At 34.1% G+C, this 17,707-nt stretch overlaps 1 protein-coding gene across 3 annotated transcripts in view; it reads left to right on the top strand.

Annotated features, from left to right (window-relative positions):
- The first annotated feature begins 8,833 nt into the window (after positions 1 to 8,833).
- Positions 8,834 to 17,707, top strand: part of LOC126885281 (lipopolysaccharide-induced tumor necrosis factor-alpha factor-like) — a 202,910-nt gene continuing 194,036 nt past the window's right edge. For all 3 annotated transcript variants that reach the window (XM_050651781.1, XM_050651780.1, XM_050651782.1), the window contains exon 1: positions 8,834 to 9,077. The gene's annotated coding sequence lies outside the window, so the exon portion shown is untranslated. The remainder of the gene's footprint in view (positions 9,078 to 17,707) is intronic.

The raw sequence follows: 17,707 nt of genomic DNA, 5'->3' as shown, positions 1-17,707 counted from the left end.
GACCTATTCTCTATTTCCACTTAGTCTTATTTAGCATCGGCTAATGATCGATCCTTCCGCGAACAAACGATAATGACCTATTAACGATTTCACTTGAGTCTTATTTAATCACTTCTTAAAATTAAATATAACAATTTGTTGTATACAGGTTGTTCTAAATTTATATGCCCGTGGTTGAGAAAATTGAAAATATTTTATATTAAATTGAATTTTGTCTATAATTATCAAATTTTAATTTTCATATCAAATAGAAATATAACAAATCCCCGCCTTGTATTCGATAAAATTTATCTGCATTTTTAAATAAATTTTCTCGAGGCAAAACCAACTCCCTGTATATTTCCTTACTTTAATCTACGTCTTATATCCTAACTTACTATCTACTTCATGTAATTCTGTCTTTTATTCGTGATATTTGTATACATCGTGAATATTATAAATTCCTCGGATCTTTTCCGAGTTCCTGTGCCTCAACTCATAACTATTTATCCCATTTTCATTATTCACGATATACGGGCCTTCGAAAACAGGCATCAACTTTGCGCAAATGCCCCCAGGAAGATTTGATACTCGTAATGCCCTCACGAGTACTTTTTCACCCTTTTGGAAAGTCACTGGTCTTCTTTTTCTATTTTGTTCCTGTCTTTGGATATATTTTTCGTTGCTTCGCCGTAATCTTCTCTGTACGGTTTCAATCACCTGTTGGTATTCTTTTGGCTCTTGGTCTTCCCATGGCCTTATCGGCAGTACACCCTTCATGATGTATTCTGGGGTCTCTTTTGTTACTGTGCTCGGAATTGTATTTAGATACCTTTCTATTTCCACCATTTTCCTGTCCCAGTGGCGATGTTGACCATCTGTTGCAATGCGAAGAAATTTCGTCACTTCCTGTATGAATCGTTCCGAAGGATTACTCTGTGGATGCCTGATGCTGACAAAATTTGTCTCTATTCCTCGTTCTCGAAGTTGTCCCTTGAAACGATCATTTCGGAAATACGTTGCATTGTCCAGTAGAATCTTTTTTGGTGTTCCTACTATGGCTATAAAATTGTCTATTTTTCTTAATATTTCTTCCCCCTTTGTGGTGCGGCAACTATAAAATTTTACGTATTTTGAAAACACATCCACCATTACCAGAATATGTTTGTTCCTTTTAGTGGTCATAATTAGATCGCTTAACATATCTATTGCTACAATGTCTAGTTTGTTTCGGGCTTCAATATTTTTGGCAACATTTTCGTTTTTGAAATTCCGACTCTTATATTTTTGACATACATCGCACTTCTGGGTAATTTCCTTTGCAATGCGGTAATCCTGTCGGCTTATGTAATTTTCCCTAAAAACGAGCCAAACTTTTCTGCTACCGATATGCCCATTGTCCTCATGTAATTTCTTTATTATCTTTTCGGCCAATGTCTGTGTCACTAAATATAGTTCCTTTCCGTCTATTCTCTTAAAATATATGTTATTTTCTACTTCCGCTCTTCTTTTTTCTCTTTCCTCTAGGTCTTCCTGGTTTGTCCTTATCTCATTTAACGAATATATCCCTTCTTCTTGTATTAATCTATTTAGTCCCACCTGTAGAGTAATTGTTTCCTTTTTTCCGGTGTCCTCATCCCGTGTTAGAGCGTCGGCTATTATGTTGTCTTTCCCTTTTATATATCGGAACTCAAAATCATACTCCTGTAATAATAGAATGCCTCTATGTATTCTATTATTTACTAATCTATTCTTCATGATATGTACTAAAGCTGCATGGTCTGTTTCGATTGTGAATTTTGCTCCCAATAAGTAAAACCTCAATTTGTTTACGCAATATAGTACACTGGCAAACTCCAATTCTGTAACACTATATTTTCTCTCATGTGTTTTAGTCACTCGAGATATAAAACATATCGGTACTTCTTGGTCGTTTTGTATTTGAGACAGAACTCCTGCAAATTTTTGTATGGACGCATCAGTTCGGAGTATAAAAGGTAAATTGTAAATGGGGTGGTATATTTTCGTTCCTTTTGAGAATTCTCGTTTTAATGTTTCGAAAGCTTCCTCCTGTTCTTCTTTCCAATTCCATTTTATTCCTTTTTTAAGCAATTTTATCAGAGGGATTTCCTTTTGGCTCAAATCGGGAATCAGCTTTTTAAAATAATTTATCGTGCCAAGAAAACCTCTCAATGTTTTCAAATTCGTTGGTCTTGGGTATTCATCTATGAGCTTGACTCTGTCTTCGGCTAATCTTACTGTTTTGGTGTCCAATTGAAAACCCAAATAAATGACTTCTTTTTGAAAAAATTGACATTTTTCAATGTTTAATTTCAATCCCGCTGTGTCCAATTCTTTCAGAATTATTTCTATGTGTTCCAGATGACTCTGAGTATCTTGTGAAAAAATTAATAAATCATCGATATAATGAACTATGAAATCTTCATGGCGATTCAAAATGGTATGTAGAGCTCGGACGAGTGCAGCACAAGCACTCTGCAATCCAAATGGCACTACCTTAAACCGGTAGACAATACCATCAATAGAAAAAGCGGTGTAGTTTCTACACTTTTCAGCTAACGGTATCAACCAAAAACTGTGTTTTAAGTCAATTTTCGAAAATATGTGTGACCCGGTGATTCTTCCAAAAATGGCCTCGATGTTTAGAGGTGATTCATATTGTGATACAGTGTGCTGGTTGATATTCCTGGCATCTAAACATAATCTCAATTCTCCATTGCTTTTCTTTACTATCACAATCGGGTTAACATACGGTGAATCACATCTTTCGATGATTTGATCTTCCAACATTTTATTTATTTCTTCTTTCACCTCTTGTCGATACTTGTATGGAATCGGGTAAGTCTTTGATCGAAAATTTCCCAAGTTTTTCACCTCAAATGAATGTTCGTACTTTTTCGCCACTCTGTTTTCCTCATTGATCAAATTTTCGTAGTTTCTTAACATCAACCGCAATTCTTTTTCTTTCCCTTCTCCACATATCAATTTTCTGTCTTTTTTTTCAGATTCTTCACACATGTTTACCGTGCATTCTGCCTCCTCGTTTGCATATACCTCCTCTTCAAATACTACTGTTTCAATCATATTCTTTTCACTTTCATTTTTTAGCTTTATTTCTTCTTCTCCTGAGCTCGTCTCTTCTTTTGAGGAATCCCAGGTTTCCTTTGTTTCTGATACTCTCAAACTTTCTTCTTCTGGGCTCAACTCTTCTTTTGAGGAGCCACAGGTTTCATTTTCTTTTATCCTTTTCCGACCTTTTCTCCTTTTTTTTCTTTGTCCTTGCTTCGCTGCCAAATTCATTTCCACTGTTTGTTCTTTACCTGATTCGTCCGTATTTTGTTTCTCATGTTCCTTGTCCTGTTCTTTTTCTTTTTCTTCTGTTAGTTTCATCGTATTATTTTTAAAATCTATCACTACATGTTTTTCTGCCAATTCGTCAACTCCTACTATCATGTCATGTGACATATTTGGCATTATTACACATTGTAGTGCATACATATTCTTACCCAGTCGTACCATTACTCGTATGCCTTCATTTATAGTTGCCAATGTCCGTTTGTTTGCGCCCACTAAATTTACCCTAGGTATTTTGTAAATTAAATTTGTTAAGTTAACTTCTTCTATTAGTTTTCTGTTGACCAATGTTATTTCAGATCCAGTGTCTATCATAACTTTAATTGGTTTCTCGTTGATAAATCCATCCACAAATTTTAAATTAACTCCATTTTTCTTTTCGTTGTTTCCTGCCAATTTAATAAACTCCTTGGGGTGACAAAAGATTCCTGTTTGATTTTTGGTTTTTAGTGAGCGCCGTCGTGAAAAGACGCCGGTTGCTCATCGTTGTTTATATTTTCGTCATACTGTCTCTCTCCGTCATATTCATCTGTCTGGGTATTATTTACTTCTCTTCTATTTTCTCTTGGTCTGTCGGATCTGTTTCGGTTTTCTCGATATCCCTGTTCATTTTGTCTACCATTATTTCTGTTTTCTTGATTTGAGCGTGTGGTGTTTCTATTCTGGTATTCTCGATTTCTATCCTCATTCCATTGCCTATTTCTTTGTTCATAATTTCCTCTTCCGTTGTCTCTATTTTCGTTTTCCCTTCTGGGATTAAAATCTCGTCTTGTATAGTCCCTCCTATTTTGATTTCTATCTCTGTAATCTTGTGTTTCTCGGGGCCTGTAATCTTCTCGCGACCTTCTTGATTTTCTTTCTCTTAGACGTGATTCTCTTATTTGTAGGAATTGGCATAAACTATCTATGTCTTTGTAATTTTGCAATGTGATATGGTCTTCCAGCGTTTCTTCGAAATGTCTTGCAATCAGTTCGACTAATTGTTCCGATGAGTAATTATATTGTAAATGTTTTGCATTATTGTAAATTTGTAAAGCATATGTCCTTTCTGATACACCCATCCTATCATTGTATTTCCCATTTTGCAATTCCTTGTTAATTTCCAATTGTTGGACTTTTCCCCAGAAATAATTCAAAAATTTTTGTTCAAATTGTTGCCAATTGCCGAATTCTTCTTCTTTACTATCGAACCATAGGCTTGCTTCATATTTGAGATGGTTTCTGATAGTTTCTTTTGCTGTATCGAAATTTCCGATGTGTTGTATTTTCTTTTTCAGGCTATTTATGAACGGCACTGGGTGTAATCTTCTTACATCCCCGCCAAACCTTATCTTCACGTCATCTGTGCTATGTATAACCATTTCTCTTCTTTCTCCTACATTTTGTTGAATATTGATTTCCGCAATCTTTCTTTCCATTTCTTCTCTGTCTACTTGAATAGCATTTTCCAACTTGTTTTCCAAACTTTCCATTTCTTTTTTCTGGCAATTCGTTAACTCCTTCATTTTATTTTGAATTTTCATTTCTTGTTCTTTCATGTGGTCCTTCATTCTCATTTCTTGTTCTTGCATGTGATCTTTAATTTTCATTTCATACTTTCCTATGCGTTCCTCCATTTTCTTGTTGTTCTCTTCTATTGCTTGTTTCATTTTTTGTTGTGTTTCATCCATTTTTTGATCCAATTTTTGTTGTGTTTCATCCATTTTTTGTTGTGTTTCATCCATTTTTTGATCCACTTTATCCATTTTCTTTGATGCTTCATCCATTGCTAGTTTTGTTTCCTCCTGATTTTTCTCCATTGTCCTTTTTGCTTCATCAATTGCTTGTTTTGTTTCTCTTTGATTGTCATCCATTGTTCGTTTTGCTTCATCCATTTTTTTTGACTGTAGTTGCATAAGTTGTAATATCTTTTCTAATTCTGACAATTCTTTTTTTCCTGTTTCCATGATTGTTGTGTTTAAAATATCTTCTTGGTCTGAATTATTTTCTTGATTTGAATATTCTTTTTGTTTTTTGTTGTCTTTGCTTTGGCTTCTTGTCACAGACATTTGTTTTCAAGAAGTACTGTCCCCGCCAAATATGAAATTTTACTAGTATGTTACCAAGACGACTTTTTCTCACCCAAATATTATAAATTGTCAATAAATATATCAAATGTAAATATCGTAAAAATAAAATATTAAATCAGTTATGTAAAATTTGTACCTAAAGAGATCTAAAATTTTATGTTATCAAATGTAAGTATCTCACTTTTTACCACAGGCATATAAATTTTCAAATACCGGCTTTACTCTTTCTATCCTTCAAATTTGCCACTAGAAATACTTTACAATGCCCTCCACGTTGGACGACAGTTGTTGTGATCTTGATTATTGATATGAGATAATATTTTTATATGTCATTTAATTTAATCAATGCATTAATAATAATCTAATTAATTTACCAAATCACACATCAATATGTTTTCAATCTCAGGGCTTTTTATAAAATTAATTACTTACATACGTGGCTTCTAAGTATTTCTTAATGGTTCCTAATCGGGATAGGAAAGAAAAGAGTAAAATAATAACACATATGGGTTACAATTGTAATCAAAATATTGTTTATTTTATTTAAATGGCAATCACTGCTTAATATTTGCTATATCTTATTATTCTTAAACATAACATTTACACATGGGAATCTTATTTCCTTTTGATTTCCAATTGAAAGTTTTTATTAACATTTAACTATTATGAATTATTAGCAACAATTCTATTTAAGTTTGATGAAGCTTTTCTGATATTATTGATTATGTTTTCTTCAATTTTAAATGTGGTATTTACTACGAAAACCCATACATTCATGTCCAAACAAATGAGACTGACCTTTTTCTGATGAACTGAGAATGTCTTCACACAAGACCCGTTTCCTGCTATCCTTGGCTGCAATCAAAACCTCGTCCTGGCTTCCAGTAATGTTCTCCTCTGAAAACTAGCTCGTATAGCCCTCGTTTCCTGCTTCTGTCGTGATGCTGTGTTCTACCTTTTTCGAAACTGCAATCAGCTACCGGGAACTCTTGGCTCAAAGAGGTTCTTTTACTCTCAACCTGGCCTACCTCTCGTTCCACGATAGATACTCCACACTCACGGAACTACACCGGCTTTCTCACTCTCCGTACACTACCGTCTACTACTCGACTTCACTTCTCGACAGCTCAAAACATTCTGATCTCTATTTGTCATTCATTCCCCTACTTTCTAAATATCCCTTCCAGATTCACAAATCAAAATTCCACCACCAACTCTCATTCGCAGTATTCCTCAAAACCAATTTTTAAACTTTCTAAATATGCTTAATGGATTTCAAAGAAAATAGTTAATTCCCATTCTAAAATTACTTTCTACTATATACAAATTTTAATGACCTATTCTCTATTTCCACTTAGTCTTATTTAGCATCGGCTAATGATCGATCCTTCCGCGAACAAACGATAATGACCTATTAACGATTTCACTTGAGTCTTATTTAATCACTTCTTAAAATTAAATATAACAATTTGTTGTATACAGGTTGTTCTAAATTTATATGCCCGTGGTTGAGAAAATTGAAAATATTTTATATTAAATTGAATTTTGTCTATAATTATCAAATTTTAATTTTCATATCAAATAGAAATATAACAGTATGTACTTCGCAAGTGTGCGAATAATCGTGATCTCTTTGACTCGGGTCATTTTTACAGACAACAGTTGGAAGATGAACGAGTGGCAACGAGTGACAAATAATTGTACGAGTAACCCACTCAGACGACATGGCAAGTATACGCAAGTGACGATTATTCGCCAAGTACACGAGTCGTTTGAGTCCGGCTTTAGATTTTAAATGAGAAATCATTGAAAACATCACTCACGCACTAGGTGTTTATAGCTTTGTTTACCAATAAAATAATAAATTTTTAGCAATGCAAATAATCAAAACCGATATAATTTGACTTAAACTTTCAAATGCGGTAAGCAGAATTGCTACTTTATTTTGTAATCAAAAGATATTCGGGTTCAAAAATTGCCATTTTTCGATTTTTTGAAAGTTCAACCGCGGTTATCTCGAAAACTATGCATCCTACGAAAAAACTTGTCAGAGCATTCTTTGCCTACAATGACCCAAAAAATACAAAAAGATGTTTTGTTTTGCGAGAAATCACTGTTATGTAATTCCTCAAGTTCTTTGTCTATAACAATCTTATCGACTTCCGGATCAACTGTTACCCAAAAAATTCGTATTCTACGGGTAAAAATAAATAAAAAAAACTTGGGTAACTCCATCTGAATTAAGGAGGCCGTTGTACCCCCCCTGGCGACAGGACTACAAGGCTCGGTGCTTAGTCCTGCTTTACTCTCATTAGTTTTGTACCAGATAACAGTGAAACTACTTGGTAGCATTCGATGGTACCTAATGTATGCTGATGATGTAGTGTTAATAGGAAATAGTGAAAGAGACTTGGAACAAAAACTGGAACAGTAGAGACAAGCTCTGGAGGAAAAAGGTTTAGAACTTAGTAGGACAAAAACAGAGTATTTGGAATGTTCATTTAAAGATGGAGTTACTACAAATAAAATGGCACCTTTGGATGGTGAAATGATTGTGAAAAGCAATAGTTTTAAGTACCTAGGATCGGTATTACAGAGTAATGGAGAATATATGGAGATGCATGCAGTAGAATTAGGGCTAGATGGATGAAGTGGAAAGAAGCGAGTGGTGTGTTGTGTGACAGAAAAATTACAATGAAGCTGAAGGGAAAATTCTATATAACAGCCATAAGACCGGCTATGATGTACGGAACTGAATGTTGGGCAGTAAAAAAGAAAGAGGAACAACGAATGCATGCAGCGGAAATGAGAATGCTTAGATGGATGAATGGAGTGACAAAGAAGGATAAAATTAGGAATGAGTATATTAGGGGAAGTCTAGGTGTGGCACCAATTGATGCCAAAATGAGAGAGCATAGGTTAAGATGGTTTGGTCATGTTCAACGTCGAGACGTTAATCACCCAATACGAAGAATAGCTGAAGTGCAGATTCCTGGAAGGAATAGGAGAGGAAGACCAAAGAAGACCTGGGGGAGACGATAAGGCAGGACATGTTGGTAAAGGGGATTAACATTGTACGATCCAAGATAGAATTGTGTGGAGAAATGCAATTAGGGAAGCCGACCCCGCATAGGGATAAGGCAAAGAGAATGATGATGATGATGACCGTAACATTTCCAGTTATCTATTAAATTTGATTTTTTGTTCGAAAAATCTTCACCTGGAACATATTTTTATGACTGCAAGGAAAAGTTGACAACTTGGTGCTTAAATCTATATTTGTTGATTTAATTCTTACTAAATTGTTAAGGTATGATTATAAGAATGATTTTCCTTTAAAGATTTAAAAATGTGGCGATAAAAATAAGATGGCTTTTACCACAACGATTCATCCCGTTTATCTGTTACCCTTACTCCAGTGCAAACTATGTATTTTGTGATGTAATATTTTGTGCGGAATTAAATCGTGGAATGAATGAACGCAAAATGTATACTCTTTTGAATCCATCAAGTCGCCAGGCAATTCGTTTCGAGGCCACCTAACGTTCAGTTCGCGTACCCTCCTAGTTCGAGCCGGCAACATTTTGGTGTCGACATCAGTTGGTGAAGTTTGTTAATTTTTGAGTTCAGGGATCTAAAACAAATATATTCAAGGTTGGTATTAATTATTTTTTTAATGAGCCTTCTTCCTGACTTAAATAAATTATAAATAAATAAATTAAAACTAATTTTTTGATAAACTTTATATTCAAAATTCGGACAGTTTAGGAATCTGTTTAAAATTTGATGATATTTTATACCATTGTGAAAGTTATTTAACAGACTCACATTATTTAAGTATTTTGAATAACACTCGAGAAACATTGCGCATATTTTTCAAGCCACTCCTAGATCAAGAATTGAGGACTTTACCAAAAATAGTTGACATACATTTTTCACATCCAAAATACGCGCGCTACAAATTTTTGTTTTTGAGTTTACATTTTAACAATAATAAAATTGCTATAAATATACAGGGTGTAACGAAAATACAGGTCATAAATTTAATCACATATTCTGGGGCCAAAAATAGTTGGATTGAACCTAACTTACCTTAGTACAAATGTGCATATAAAAAAAGTTACAACCCTTTGAAGTTACAAAATGAAAATCGATTTTTTTCAATATATCGAAAACTATTAAAGATTTTTTTATTGAAAATGGACATATGGCATTCTTATGACAGTAGCATCTTAAGAAAAAATTATAGTGAAATTTGGACAACTTATAAAATTTTTATGGGGGTTTAGTTCCTTTAAACCCCCCCAAACTTTTGTGTACGTTCCAATTAAATTATTATTGTAGTACCATTACTTAAACACAATATTTATAAAACTTTTTTGGCTCTTAGTACTTTTTCGAAAAGTCAGTTTTTTTATCGAGATATTTTGAATATTTGTCAAATCCATCACATATTTGTATATGGTTAAGTACGATTATGGAGACTTGGTAATAATATGAAAATTTATGTATGATTTACATTTTTAGGTATATTTTGAACCGTATTAAAAAAGAAGCCATATCTCGATAAAAGGTGCCTTCTCGAAAAAATACAAAGAGGCAAAAAAGTTTTAAAAACATTTTGTTTAACTAGTGGTATCGCAGTGATAGTTTAATTGGAGCGTACACAAACATTTGGGGGGTTTAAAGGAACAAAATCCCCATAAAATTTTTATGTAAACATATTAAAAAAGAAGCCGCAACTCGATAAAAACTGCCTTACAGAAAAAATACTAAGAGCTAAAAAAGTTTTAAAAATATTGAATTTAACTAATGGTATCACAATAACAATTTAATTGGAACGTACAGAAAAGTTTGGAGGGGTTTAAGGGAACAAAACCCCCATAAAATTTTTATGGGGAGCACAAATTTCACTATAATTTTTCTTTAAGATGCACCTGTCATAAGAATGCCACATATCTATTTTCAATAAAAAATCTCCAATAGTTTTCGATATATTCGAAAAAATCGATTTTCATTTTGTAACTTCAAAGGGCTATAACTTTTTTCTGTGCATATTTGTACTAAGGTAAGTTGGGTTCATTCGAACTATTTTTGGTCCCAGAATATGTGATTTAATTTATGACCTGTATTTTTGTTACACCCTGTATATGTATTTATTGCGTTAATATTTTCTCACCATTGCTTATTTATACATTTTAAACATATTCTGTAAACTGTTTCAACTAAACAAGTGCCTTTTACGGTCTATTTTACTCTGTTTGAAACGGTTCTGAAGAGTTATATTGTTTCTTTTACCAAAAATAGTTGACACACATTTTTCGCATTTAAAATACCGATGCTAAATAGTTTCGTTTTTCAGTTTACACTGTAAACTTTAAACAATAATAAAATTACTATATTGTTGATTGCGTTCATATTTTCTCACAATTGTCAGGGCCGTAACTAGGCGGTGGCGAGATGTGCCCCCGCCAAAGGCGCAGGTACAACGAGGGCGCAAAATTGGCTATGAAGGAAACCCATTATTTATAGGTAAATACTTTTCGAGAAAGTAAACTTTTTGCACAAATTGGAAGAACACATTTGTTTTTTGTTGTAAACAAAAACAAAAAACAAAAAACAGGCAAGTCTGTTGACGCAGGACATCAAAAGCTAATACAAGCTGAAACAGACAAGTGGACCAACATTCTGAAGTGTATTGTAGATGTTATTCTTCACTGTGCTAGGAATAACTTAGCTTTAAGAGGTGGATCGGACTTGATTGGTGACAGCAACTGTGGTATATTTCTGAGTACCTTAGAGCTTATTAGTCATTATAATCCTTAACTAGCTAAACACATAGAAACAGTTAAACATGGAAAGAATGTCACTAGCTATTTTTCTCCCCTTATTCAAAATGAAGTCATAGACCTCTTGGGAAGTAATGTCAGATCAGAAATATTGAGGAAGATAAAACGTGCAAAGTATTTCTCCATCATGTTCGACTGCACCCCAGACACAGCTCATTTAGAGCAGATGAGCCAAGTAATCAGATATGTTACTATCGAGGATGGTAAATGCTCTGTTGAAGAGAGCTTTGTGGACTTCGTCATAACTCACCAGAAGACAGGAAGAGGGATATCTCAAGAAATCTTGGAAAAACTTAAAACTGATGACTTGGATATACAGAACTCTCGTGGACAAGGATTCGACAACGGATCAAACATGGCCGGAAAATATGAAGGCGTTCAAGCACACATATCCCAGTTAAATGACCTGGCAACATTTGTGCCTTGTGCGGCACACAGCCTAAATCTCGTAGGCGTGCATGCTGCAGAAGTTTCAGTAATGATGACAACTTTTTTCGGAAAGGTTTTGGATTTTTTCAAATTTTTCAGCAGCTCTACCTCGAGATGGGAGGCCTTGCTTGGTTGTCTCAATACCACACTCAAAAGACATTGTGACACGAGATGGTCGTCCAGGCGTCAAGCCGTGACATCTCTTAAGAATGGTCTAACCTCTGTTTACAAGATTTTGATAAGCATGACTGACAGAGACAACGACTGGAATGCAGACACAGTTTCTGGTGCTATGAAAGTTTTAAAACAAATTGATTTTGAATTTGTGTCGCTTTTGGAAATGTGGTCTGATATTTTGGTCAGTGTAGATTGTACAAACAAGGCTCTTCAAGGGAAAGGTACAACTCTGGATGTAGCGTCTAGTTTGCTCTTGGGTTTAGCAAAAAAAGTAGAAGAAATGCGCAAAGAAGGAGTTACAAAATTTTTGGAAAATGCTAAAGCTACGTGTGACTCTTTGACTATTCCCAGTGAATTCCCTTCTAAAAGGATAAAAAAGGTCAAGATGATGGCTGGAGAGCTGGCAGAAGATCAGTCACGAACACTAGGTCCTCAAAAACTATTTGAGAAAGAGTGCTATGCCGTGTTTGATAAAATTTCTAGTGAAATGGGAAAGAGGGCAGAAATTTACCATCAAGTGTCATCCGATTTTAGTTTTTTGTCTGGGAAGTCCTTAAGCCAGCAATCCATCTCTCACCTAGAAAAATGTGCAGCCGATTTCGGGTTGAAGTATAGTAGGGATGTAGATACAGTTGAACTAGTCAACGAGGTTTCTTCATTTAAATACCATGCAAATGAGCTTTTTGAAAATATCGAAAAGGCAACGCATTTGGATATTCTCACAGCGATTTCAAAATATGGACTAAGAGATGCCTACCCAAACATTGAAATAGCTATAAGAATATTTTTGACCATGCCTGTCAGTGTGGCATCATGTGAAAGATCATTCAGTAAACTCAAAATTATTAAAAACTATTTGCGTTCCAGCATGAATGAAGCAAGACAGACAAATCTTGCCATTCTATCTATAGAATACAACATTGCTTCGAAAATCGACTACAACGATGTCATAAAAGAGTTTGCAAAACTTAAAGCAAGAAAAGTTAAGTTTTAGTTGCCTAAAATACCATTCCAAACTATGTATGTTTTACTAAGTTCGACAGGTTAATCTTTATTTGTAGAAGATTTTATTGTATTCTGTCAATATTATATTTCTATGTAAATAAATATGTATATATGTTAATGGATAGTCTACCTTATTACTTATAATCCCCAGATCAAAAGACACATGTAGGTGATCAAAATAAAAAGGTTATAGGCTACAGTTAAAAGGTTATTATATCGTTGAGTATAAATTAAAAAAAAAACTACTAGAATTGTTCAAAATATGGATAAATTTTACAATAGAAACGTGCACTAAAAGTGTATTTCTCACTATTAGTGACTCACACGTAATTTAATTAAGAAGTCTGATGGACGAATTCCTTTCAGAAAATAATAAAACTTCACCATTACCAATGACAAATTAAAATTAAACCCGTTGCAAACCAATCTCAAAACGATTAAAAACTAACAATTTTGCAGTGTGAAATTCAAAATTGCGAACCCCCCGTTACGTTGCGGGGTATTCCATACCCCCCAAACCCCCTGGTAGGGGCGCAATTTCATTCCAATCGCCAAGAGCGCTGTATGGCTTAGTTACGGCCCTGACAATTGTATATTGGTCCGACAGAATTTAACTCTTAACATTGACATGCGGTATGCCTACGGTGACCATATCTATTTAAAGAAAAAAAGTACAAAAAACAAAAATGTATTAAAAACGCAAAATGTATCTTTTTATTGGACAAGCATAACTTCTTGTCAATAAAAATAAATAAATTATGTAGCTAAACATAAAAAATTATATCAATTAAATTAAACAACATATTATATTAACTTTAAAAAAGTTAGAAACCTGTAATTAAAAGTTTTTAGATGAGGGACCTGGAATAGCCCCATCTTCCGGTTTTTTGTACCATTCATATTTTTCTGAACTTAAAATTAATTTAAGAAGATCCGGCTTCGACTGAAGTAAATGACACATTTCATTACAAGTCTCATCAAAATTTGCGTACACCTGACATTTGTGATTTTTCCGACGTCCAATAATTATTTATTACAGAAAATAAACACTCGATAGCCACACTAGTACCCGGAAGGCAAAACATAAATTCGCATAATGTTTGTAAATTTTTCAGTTTGAATTGATCTACACACTTAAAAACTTCAAGCCATCGATCCTGACTATTTTTTTCTTCTCTGTTCCACTCATCAGTTTTTACACTAGCCACGTCTTTCAAAATTCCCAGTTCATCAAAGAGTTGATCTTGATTTAAAATGGTTGCCTTGATATACAGTTTAAATGCTTCAAGTGAATAGCAAACATCGTTCCATGTTATTTCGTTTCTTAGATCTATCCATTTGAATAGTTTGAACTCATGAAGATTTGTACTCCAGTTTTCTAGGTAGGTTACACATTTTGTGTAAAAATGTCTCATTTGTGTACTGACGTTTTCAGTAGCGGGTTGCCCGTCTTCAAGTTTACCAAGACGTTCTCTCACTTTAAGCAGCAAAAATAATGCGTCCAACCGATGTTGTAATTTGTTTTTAAGATTAAAGTATTCTTGGGCAGCATCTGCTGCATTTATTTTATCACCTTCTACTTTCAGAATGGCTTCATAAAACTGCAATGGCAGTAGCATTAGCAGCGGCAGCGCGAATGAGCTATTTACACGTTCACGCTGCCCACTTCCCTGCCCAATTCCCTGTCCAACAGGAGTGAGTATAAATGCGGTACTTATAAAAGATAAAAATATTAATTTTTTTAGAAAAAATAAGTACATTTGCGTGTCCTTAGAAAGGTTTTAAAGTACATTAGGAAAATATTTAAAAAATAAGTACTGTCCTACTTAAATAAGTACATATGGTCACCGATGCCATACCCCGCCGAAATGAATTTTCTTGTAAAACTTGCTTTACAAAAGATTCCTAGAAAACCATCTGTGCACCTTCAAGTGGTGTGGAATTGTACCTGCTCCCAACTTCTGCCGTTTTAGTATGGTTTAGTCTTTGAGCTACGTTACCGCAAAGTTTTTTTGCGGTATCACGTACCGCATATCAGGGTTTACATTTCTATAGCATTTTCTTATATAAGCAGTCCATTCAGTATTCTTTCGGTATTAGTATGGCAGCAAGTTCATCCAGTTGTTCTAATTTCAAGTGTTTTCAACATTATTTTACTATTTTTTAGTTACCAATGCTAGTTTTTTTTGTAATTCAGTTCTAAAGGATTTTGTTAGAACCTCCACCATTTTTTTAATTTAAAGTAAAAAAATAAATTGAATTTTATTTGGGGTGGGGCCAGTGCCGGATTAAAAATCCTGAGGCTCCTAGGCAACCCAAGCTATGAGGCCCCTTAAGAAACTTAGGTTTCTCCGTTTTTAATAATTTTTATTTTTGAAAATGTCCGTTCGTCCGTTGCGAAATAACCCAAAATGACTGTGAAGCAGGAATAAATTGTTTTTCCACCTACCTCTACCGAAAGTATACTTTTCCGGACCTGATTGTAGGGAGCAAAGTTGTACTTTTCCTCCCTAGGGAGGAAAATATTTTTCCTTCCTAGGGAGGAAAAGTAAAAGTGACGGCATGGTATTTCATTCATGAAATGTAACTTATTGACGCCCTGTACAATATCTATTTTCTATTACGTAAGTTTCTATACATTTTAACGTTTATTTATAAAACACTCTGTGTTTTGCAGAATGGTAAAAAACAGTAAATTGTTATTTTGATTTAACAATGTTTACATTATTAATTTGACTTATATTTGACAGTTATATTGTACGTACTTGTTAGTTTTAGTTCTAATAAATTTTGTTGGTTAGTTACATAAATAAATTAAGTAAAAATGAAAAAATGACTTGTTATTTGAGGAAGGTGGAAAAACCATATTATAACATGGGAGTAAAGTGCCTTTTCCTCCCTTGAATGATTACTGCCCTCCGCTACGCGTCGGGAAGTAAACTTTATTCTCGGGAGGAAAAGTAGCACTTTCCTCCCTTGTTATACAAATAGCTATTACCACCTACCTCTATCGAAAGTATACTTTTCCTGACCTGATTGTAGGGAGCAAAGTCGTAGTTTTCCTCCCTAGGGAGGGACAGTACTTTTTTCCCTAGGGAGGGACAGTACTTTTTTCCCTAGGGAGGAAAAGTAAAAGTGACGTCATGGTATGTCATTGATGAAATAACTTATTGACGCTCTATACCATAATCTTTTATCTATTACGTAAGTATTTGTACATTTTAATTTATTTATAGAGCACCCTGTATTTTGCAGAATGGTAAAAACAGTAAATTGTTATTTTGATTTAACAATGTTTACATTAATAATTTGACTTATATTTGAGAGTACACAATTATACTGTATGACTATACAATTATATGAGTATACATACTGTATACATACAAAATTGAATGAGTATACAATTATACTGTACTACTTGTTAGTTTTAGCGCTCTAATAAATTTTGTCAGTTAGTTACATAAATAAATTATTTAAAAATGAACAAATTACTTGATATTTGAGGAAGGTGGAAAAATCATATGTATAACATGGGAGTAAAGTGCCTTTTTCTCCCACGAATGATTACTGCCCTCCGCTACGCGTCGGGCAGTAAACTTCATTCTCGGGAGGAAAAGTAGCACTTTCCTCCCTTGTTACACAAATAGCTATTCCCTGCAAGTCTGAAGCTGGGCTATAAAATATTTGAACTGTTTTAGTTTATTTTCAAGTTCAGATTCAATATCATCAGGATATTTTTCATGTAGTTTTGAAGCACACTCCTTTATTTGACTATCACTCAATTTTGGAAAAACACAAAAGTGAAATACTAAGTTCATTGACCCGTACACTGTCAATCGACGATTCAGCTCAGTAATTAGAGTATAGTAGAGAATATTCAGAGTATTGTAGGTCGCAGGCGCTCTGCTCGTATAAAGCAAATTTATCTTTTTGGAATTTTAAGAACTTCAAAAGTGAATTTAGAATCTGAACTGCAGTTTGAAATTCAATCTCTTCTCTCTGCAATGATTTACTGATAGCGTTGATGCGTTCTAAAATTGTTACCCAAAACTCATTCATTATGAATGTTTCGTTTCGTTCAACAAATACTTATTATACTTATTATAAAAATACGATATTCCATTTGAGGGAAAATACGTTGGCCAATCTCTTTAAATTTTTGTTTTCGAAAAACCATAGATTGTATAAAAATCTTGTAATGCCTTCAAAATTTCTTTTTGACGCTGAAACACTTCCATCAAGGTTTTTACATTCTGAAGACCTTTCCCAATCCAAAATGTCCCTACTTCTTTAGTTACTGTATTCCGTAATCCTATGCCGCTTTCCGAATTTATGACCCAATTTATCTTTAACTTCAATTTTTACCTCAGTTTCGGTTTCTGGTTTTTTAACTTGTTGAACTGGAATAGAACTGTCGTTACATGTTTTTTCATCTTCTTCAGTTAGGGAAGCTACGTTTCCCTTAGTTATTTCTATTCCATCACGTGCATTTTCATTGGTTGCAGCTTCACTAGCTATGGATTTCCGTGTTAAACTGAGCTTAAATCAGTTTTGCTTCTGTTTTGGATTTTGATTAAGGATCTTTTCTTTCTCCCGATTTTTCTTGTGTTTTTTTTGCTCACTTTCGAATCTTGTTTCCTTGTTTCCATCTGTAGTACTGGTCCTTCTACCAAAGGTAGCGATATATTCCCACAGCATATACTTTCTATGTGAACAAAAGTATGCATTTTAATGTAGCTTTATACGTCCACCATAACTTTTGTGGTATGGTGCGATATTTGATTTTTTCAACATTTTTTCGTTTTGGCCCCGCGAGGCCCCCTT

Source organism: Diabrotica virgifera, chromosome 5 (genome assembly GCF_917563875.1).
Source record: "Diabrotica virgifera virgifera chromosome 5, PGI_DIABVI_V3a".
Taxonomy (NCBI): Eukaryota; Metazoa; Arthropoda; class Insecta; order Coleoptera; family Chrysomelidae; genus Diabrotica; species Diabrotica virgifera.
This window is presented reverse-complemented; position numbering and strand designations above follow the sequence as displayed.